At 38.5% G+C, this 8,016-nt stretch overlaps 1 pseudogene; it reads left to right on the forward strand.

The window, feature by feature from the left end:
• The first annotated feature begins 224 nt into the window (after positions 1 to 224).
• Positions 225 to 5,597, forward strand: LOC125824848 (uncharacterized; annotated as a pseudogene).
• Positions 5,598 to 8,016: the final 2,419 nt, after the last annotated feature.

Consider the following 8,016-nt stretch of genomic DNA (forward strand, 5'->3'; position numbering starts at 1 on the left):
GAAAAAAATCAAGAAAACTAGTAATTGAAACTATATGCTACATTGGCTATAAGTCCAAACTCCAGAACACTATTTTCCCTCACTATATATCGATTTATTAGTTATGCAGTTGCACAAATACAAGTATAGAATGGTACCTTGATGCCTAATATTAAGCAAAATTTTAGGCTCAACTGGGCAGGACTTGATGATTCGGGTGAAAAACATTCAGATGATACTACTAAATGTACTATATTTTGGTAGATGACTTGGCAGCTGATTTCACAGATTACATGTTTCAGAAGACATTCAGGGCCAAGTATGCCTCAATCAATGGAGTTAAGGCTGTAATAGATAGAGAAATATGGCACATAACGGGGTAGTCAATTTGTTAGATTTGTGGATGAAAGTGATCAGTTTAGCACTATGCCTTAGATGAATTGAAAGTTTTGCACCACTCGGCATAGACACATCAATTCTGCAGCTAACAAGAAGAATGTTTGAGGCCAAATGTAAGCTTCATATCAAATTACTGGAAGAAGCAGTTGAAATCAACAACTCTGTCCCTCAAGGTTTAAGTAGTTCCATCTTCACCTTAAATCCAGATAATATATATTTAAGTGGATTAAACCTCAAGGGAAGTGATTGTGGCATCGTTAATGTAAATATCCCAACAAATGAAGCTAAAATTGGCGGTGCTTTTGGAGGTGAGAAAGGTACTGGTGATGGTTGTTATGCAGGAAGTGATTCTTCGAAACAATATATGAGACACTCAATTTGTACAATCAACTATGGAATTGAACTACCATTGGCTCAAGGAATCAATTTTGGCTAGTGAAATTGCTGCAGATACACCCGTTTCGCTCGTGAATTCAGCCTGTAAGGTGCTTATGATTGACCCGGAATCACTTAAAATAATGTACCTTCCTTGCAACTTAATTAAAATATTCTGAACCTAGTGTTCTCAGTGATCAGTATCAGGTTTCCTAATCAATGAGTTTACTTGGCTGTTATACTTCAAAAAAAGTTAAAAAAATCTTGAGACACAAAATACACTTTACAAAATCAAATTATTTATTAAAATTGCAATCCAATAATCTTCCCACTAATCTTACAATAGAAAAGAGACCAGATTTTGAAACTATTAACCTATTTATTGCTAAAACAAGAGGAAGAACAAAAAGAGTAGCTTGAACACAACAATGAAAAAAACGACATCAATAAAACATATGGAAGAAACACAACAACTCGATCAGAAGACGAACCAACCTGGAATTCTGTTTCAAGCAAAGCTAGGGTGGAACGATACAAAGAAACTATTAGGGCAGAGCAGCACTGATACAAAGAAAAAAATGATTAGGGCAGAGGACATCAATAAAACATAAACACAACAACTCGATCAGAGAATTCTGTTTTGAGAAAAGTTGTAGTGGAATGATACAAAGAAACGATTAGAGCAGAGCAGCAATGTACAAAGAAAAAGAAACGATTAGTGCAGAGGAACGCCAAGATTAAGCTAAAAAAGTTAAGATTAGGGCAGAGTGACAACCTTGATCAGTTGCAATGCGTTCTTAAGATCGAGCTCAAACTAGGGCAACTTGTAGGACCAGCTGCAATTTTGAGTAGAAAAAAGATCAATGAAGATCAACTGGTCTTTTCATTTACCTATCTGTATAAAATTTTTGGCGCTTAAAGTTTTGTCAAAAATAGCTAGTGATTCTGTTTTACAAGAATAGAAAAAAATATGGTGCAACTATTGAAAAATCTTGAGTTTTCCAAGTTTTGAAACCCAAATGAATCTATCGTTGTTTCTACCTACTATGTACATCACATACAAGAGGTAATTTGTATCAGTTTCTTATTGCTTTCTTCATCGTTCATCAACTCATGTTAATTTAATCGTCAAAATATGATTGATTCTTTAGGCACACACTATACACTATGCTATAAGAAGAAAACAATCAACAAATTAAATTTAGAGAAGGAAAAAAACTCACAGAATAGGATGCACAGCTGATATACAAGTAGACAGAAATAAGAGAACCAATTAGAAAAAAATGAAAGAATGTTTTAAACAACTATTAGAATGCATCTTCTTGAAAGTTATCAAGCTTTCCAATTTTCAGACCCAAACAAAACTATCACTCATTCAATCTTCTATGTGCAGCACCAGAGGAGGTCAGTTTGCATCAGTTCTATTGTGTTTTACATATTTCATCAGTTTCAGACCTAAATGAAACTATCTTTTTTTCACTTATTCAGTTGTAATATTCTGCAATCACTTGTCTCACTTGCCCTGTTAGTAGTTCACTTGTAGTTCATAACAGATTTCTCAACTTGAACAGAACACTCTCTATATTATCTCTTAATATTGTTTTCACTCATTGAGTTGTTAGTGCCGCTTTTCAAGTTTAGTTCATTATTATTTATCTTTAGGAACACATACTTCTTCAAGGACTGATCGATCCCCTTCACTTTTGGCATCATATCACACTACGAAACTGAATCTTTTTTTAAGAAAACGATCAACATCTAGTCTTAGAGAACAAGAACTCAAACAAGATGAGTTACAACTCAAACAAAAAAAATAGCAAATCAACTGTACAGAAAAATTAAATCAACTTATAGAAGTGGAGGCATACCTGAGATCCGAGTGAATAGAAGATATATAGAGTGGAGATCACTGCTAGGAAGACCTCTGCTTTCTCTGTTTTGAGAAAACAGAGATGAAACACTAATCAATGAGACCTGGGTTGCGTTTGCTGCTAGGAAGACCTGTGTTTTCTCTGTTTTGAGAAAACACAGATTTTTGGTTGAGAGCTACGCACGCTAAGATCGTTGTAAGGGAAGCTGGTTGTTAGCTAGGGAAGATCGCTGCTATAGGGTTCTTTTTTATTTCATTGAGAAAAAACTGAAGCGTCTTTAATTTTATTTGTTTTCTTTTCCTTTTAGAATTTTAATGAATTGATGATTTTTTAGGCGGCTAATTTTTTGGTGAAAATATGTTCCCGCCTTCCAATATATTTCTAATTAAGACCCAATTAGTTTTAATTTGGGACGAGTTACTACTTTTTCTAGAGACCAGATTTAGAACCTTCACAATAACATATAAAATTAAAGACCGAAATAAAATCTCATCCCAATATATGTACTTTCTGAGACGGGATTATTAACTCGTCCCTAAATATTGGTCTTAAATAAAGCTATTTCTTGTAGTGTAGTGGTGGCTGTTGGTTAGAGAAACTCCCACAGTAGAAATTTCATGGTTCCTCGAGGGGTTCTGCTTAGTATGGATGGGGGTATGGAACTTCATTCATGCATTGCACAAGTAGACTTTGAGAGGGAGCATGGTATTTTTAGGATATTATAAATATGATTTTTGACGTCTTGTTTTAAATTGTTTTACAAGCTTTATATATTGCATGTGTCTTATTGCTTTATATTGAGTTCAGTTACGCTTGAGTTGAATAAAGCCAAGGTAAGTTCTCTTTTGTATCCCTTTCAAGCTTAAGTTGTTGTTTAGCTGTCCAACTTGCATACTCGTAGATTCCATGTACTGATGCCAGTTGGCCCGCATCTTATTATGATGTAGACGTAGGTACCCAGGATTAGTATCCAGCACACCGTTGATCCAGTTGAGAACTCTAGAGTCAGTGGTGAGCCTCCTTGCATTTCGGAGGACTCTGTTATTTCGTTCTTCTTAGTTTTGTTTTATTAGGATGTTACGGGTCTGTCCCAACATCTATATCAGTGTTATAGAGGCTTCATAGATAGTCAGACAGTCAGTCTGTTAGTATCGAGTCTCTCATCTAAGTATATATATAGATATTTTATTTTGAGACTCTACTTACCTTTTTGGCCAGATTTTATCAGTTAAGTTGTCTTATGACCTTTCATTGCATATAGTTATTCTATTGAGTTAAGGTTTCCACTGAGTTAAGTAAGCCAGGTCAAGGGTTCACTTGGGGGCCAGCAATGGTCTTCGAGTGCCGGCCACGTCCAAGGTGTAGGCTCGGGGAGTGACAAACTTGGTATCAGAGCACAGAGTTCCAGACTCCTAGGGAGTCTATGAAGCCGTGTCTGTAGAGTCCTAGTTATCGGTGTGAAGCGCGCCACATCTATAATTAGGAGGCTGCAACATTTAGGAACTATCTCACTTCTTTCATATTCATTTCGTGCGTTAGAGTTTATCTCTAAAAAGTTTCCTTCTAATTCGTGCTTGCGCGTGTTTTCAGAGGATTTTGCCTCCACGAAGAGCAGTCAGAGTTCGTCCAGCTATGAAGAGTGTTGAGGAACAAGAGTTACCAAATGCCCTGGAAGTGAAAACCCAAGAATAGATCAAATATGTTAATTTTCGTGAAGCTATCCGGATGTTAAGTCAAGTTGCGACCTTTCATGTTGGGCAGAGAGATAATCGACACGAAGTGGTTGATACTTCAAGGATCTGTGAACTCTTAAGGATGAACCCACCAAGCTTCACCGGTTCAAGTATCACTGAGAATCCGGAGAACTTCATTGAGGAGCTTAAAAGGGTATTTGATGTGATGCATATTGCTGAGTCGGAGAGGGTGGAACTAGTTGTATACCAATTGAAGGGTGTCGCTAGAATCTAGTTTGACCAATGGAAAAAGAATAGGGCTGAGGATGCGCCAGTAGTGAGTTGGGTTGTGTTTGAGAGTGCTATCATGGGGCGTTTCTTTCCTCGTGAGTTGCGTGAGGCAAAGATAAAAGAGTTTCTCACCCTTAATCTGGAGTCTATGAGTGTTCATAAGTACAGTCTGAAGTTCACGCAACTTTCCCGCTATGCTCCGGAGATGGTTGCGGACATGATGAATAGAATGAGTTTATATGTTACTAGGTTATCTCGTCAATCAAGCAAGGAAGGCAAGGCAGCTATGCTGATAGGGAATATTGACCTAGCAAGATTTATGATCCATTTACAACAAGTTGAGGAGGATAAGCTGAAGGATAGAGAAGAGTTTAAGGATAAGAGGGCTAAGATAGTAGGGGACGAGTTCAGGCATCAAAAGGATGATGAAAATCAGTCATCCCTCCCACAAAAATAGAAGAGACCTGATCCACCATCTGCTAGTGCACTTGCACCTGAGAACAAAGATGGGTACAATAGAAATTCCCATAGTTTCAGGGGTAGACTTGCCTATCCTCAAGGCAGTATGGTACCAAGGGGTAGTAAGGCTCCTGCATGTGCTAGGTGTGATAGAACCCACCCAGGTAAGTGTTGTGATGGCCAGACAGGTTGTTTTAAGTATGGACAAGAGGGTCACATAATGAAAGAGTGCCCTAAGAACAAGCAAGGTAGTAGAAATCTGAGCAATAGGGCCCAAGCTGCATCAGTTGCTCCCCCAGACAGGATGGTACCTAGAGGAGCTACTTCTAGTATAGGCAGAGGAGTAAACTGCCTCTATGCAATCACCAGTCGCTAAGAACAAGAGGATTCACCAGATGTTGTCACTAGTATGATTCGAGTCTTTGACTTTGCTGTTTATGCTTTGCTAGACCCAATAGCGAGTTTATCTTTTGTAATTCCTTATGTTGCTATGAACTTTGATGTTATACCTGAGCAACCTAGTGAGCCAGTCATAGAGTGTAGTAGTAGTTCAGCAGTGCCTAAGGGTCGTTTCATTTCGTACCTCAAGGCGAGAAAGTTAGTTTCGAAGGGTTGTATCTATCACTTAGTTCGAGTTAATGACTCTAGTGTTGAGATACCTCCTTTTCAGTTAGTTCCTATAGTAAGAGAGTTTCCAGAAGTTTTTCCTGATGACCTACCTGGAGACCCTCCTGAGAGAGAAATAGATTTTGGTAAGACATCATTCCAAACACTTGTCCTATCTCTTTTTCTCCATATAGAATGGCACCAGCAGAGTTGAAAGAGTGAAAGAGAAGTTAAAGGGATCTGTTAGAGAAGAGTTTTATTTGACCTGGTTGACTCGGAAAACAGTGAAGTTTCAACGGTCTGAAGCTTGTGAGGAAAACTTTCAGGAATGGAAAGAGAAGTTGACTACTACCCAGTTATGACATTTGGTTCTTGAGTACATACTCAGTATCTGAACTAAAATGGATTTGAGAATAGTAGTCGAGTTTAGGCGAATCAGGGTGTAATGTGATGAGCTAGAGTTGCCTGTTGTAGTTTTCGCTTTGAAGATATGGCGTCACTGTTGTATGATGTTCATGTGGGTGTGTTCACTTAGAATGAGCTTAATCTCAGACAGAGAGAGAGTGGTTAAAGTTACTCAAGGGTTATGACATGATTTTTCTTTATCACCCTGGTAAGGCAAATGTTGTTGTTGATTCCTTAAGCAAGTTGTCTATGGGTAGCACCGCCCATGTTGAGGAAGAACAGAGAAAATTAGCAAGAGATGTGCACTGACTTGCACGCCTGGGAGTTAGTCTTATGGATTCCACAAGGAGGAATAGTGATGATGAATGGGTCTGACCCATCACTAGTGCCAGAAGTAAAAGGTGAGAAAGACCAAGACCCTATCTTGCTGGAATTACGGGCAAAATGTTCATAAGTTGTGATGGCTTTTGAACAAGGGGGAGATGGTGTTTTGAGGTATCAAGGTGGATTGTGGGATTGGTTTCAAGGATAATTGAGATGATTACCTATCGCATAGTCAAGAGGATTGGCAATATAGCTTAGTAAAAGTAATCTCATTCGTGGACGAATGTTCCCAAGGGGGAGATATTGTAACATCCGGCAATTTGAAATAGCTATGAAGAAGCTTAGAATTGGAAATAGTCATTTTTTTGGAAAGAATTAAAAATATGGAAATTTAGCCAAGTATGGAAAAAAATGAATTTTTGGTCAACTACAGACGGTCATAACTCCTAGCTCAAGATGAGTTATGTGTATTTCAAGTTATGTTTGGAAAGATCTTGGAGTGATCTTTCCAATGCCGCCGAGTTTGCTCGATTTCGAGTTGGTATGAGTGAGTTATGCCCTTTGGAAGTTGGGTTGTTGGCACAGGGAAGTTCATCCGAATTTGTAAGGGTATTTTGGTCTTTTCCCTAACCATTTCTTTTGGTTATATTAAGGGTCTAGACTGATTTTAAATCAGTTTTCCCTTTTAAAAAGTGAGGGTTAGGTCTTTGAGAGAGAAGAAGAGGAGAAGGAGCAAGGTTCGTAGAGATCGTCGTGGATTTCGTTGGGGGTGATCCCTATTAAGGTATGTGAGATCATAGTGTTGGGTTGGTTCGTTCCCCCACACACCAACTTGTTTTAATTTCTAGAAAAGATTGGCTCTATTTGTTGAAGTTTGTGGTTGTGTTTGTTGAAGTTCTGGTTGTGTTGTTGAAGTTTCTTGTTGGTTTGGTGCATGTTTCCGGTTGTGATTTCGAGTTGAATCCATTGTATATTAAGGGGTTTTATGATTCTAAGTGTTTGGGGCTGGAACCTTCGAAGTTAAGAAGGTTTAGAGTTGGAAGAACAAAGGAGAAAAGTCGGATTTTTGGGGGAAAAGGTTGGGGCGTCGCGCCAGCCAGCGCGCCCCAACAGGGGTTCTGAAGTTTCCCCCTTGGGGTGGGACGCCTTGCAGAGCGCCCAGCAGTCCCCTCTGAAGTCTGAAGGCAGGTGCCCCGCGCCTCTCAAAGCGCCAAGGACGCCAATCTTTCCCATTCCTTCCCCACTTTTTCATGCATGTTCCTTGGTAATGTACCTATGTTTTATAGTTGTTTTCAACACTCTAAGGTACATCTAGATATCCCGAACTCATCCATAAACATGAGATCATTACCCTTGAATCCCTAATCCAATTCAAGGAAAGTTAGGATCAAAGTCAAGTGAAGTTAGAGTCAAGCTTAGAAGTTAAGAAGTAAGTCAAAGCAAGTCTTTAAAGTTTTTCAAGAGTCTTTATTGAACATTTTAACTTCATTTTTAGGCTCAAGTTTCAAGTTAAGTAAAGAGTATAGAGTTTCAAGTTAAGTAAAGAGTATAGAGTTTCAAGTTAAGTAAAGAGTATAGAGTTTCAAGTTAATCCAAGAGTAAAGAGTCAAGTTCATTTCTCAAAAGTTATTAGG

The sequence above is a fragment of the Solanum verrucosum genome, unplaced genomic scaffold (genome assembly GCF_900185275.1).
Source record: "Solanum verrucosum unplaced genomic scaffold, falcon-dt-bn FXZP01000080.1, whole genome shotgun sequence".
Lineage (NCBI taxonomy): Eukaryota > Viridiplantae > Streptophyta > Magnoliopsida > Solanales > Solanaceae > Solanum > Solanum verrucosum.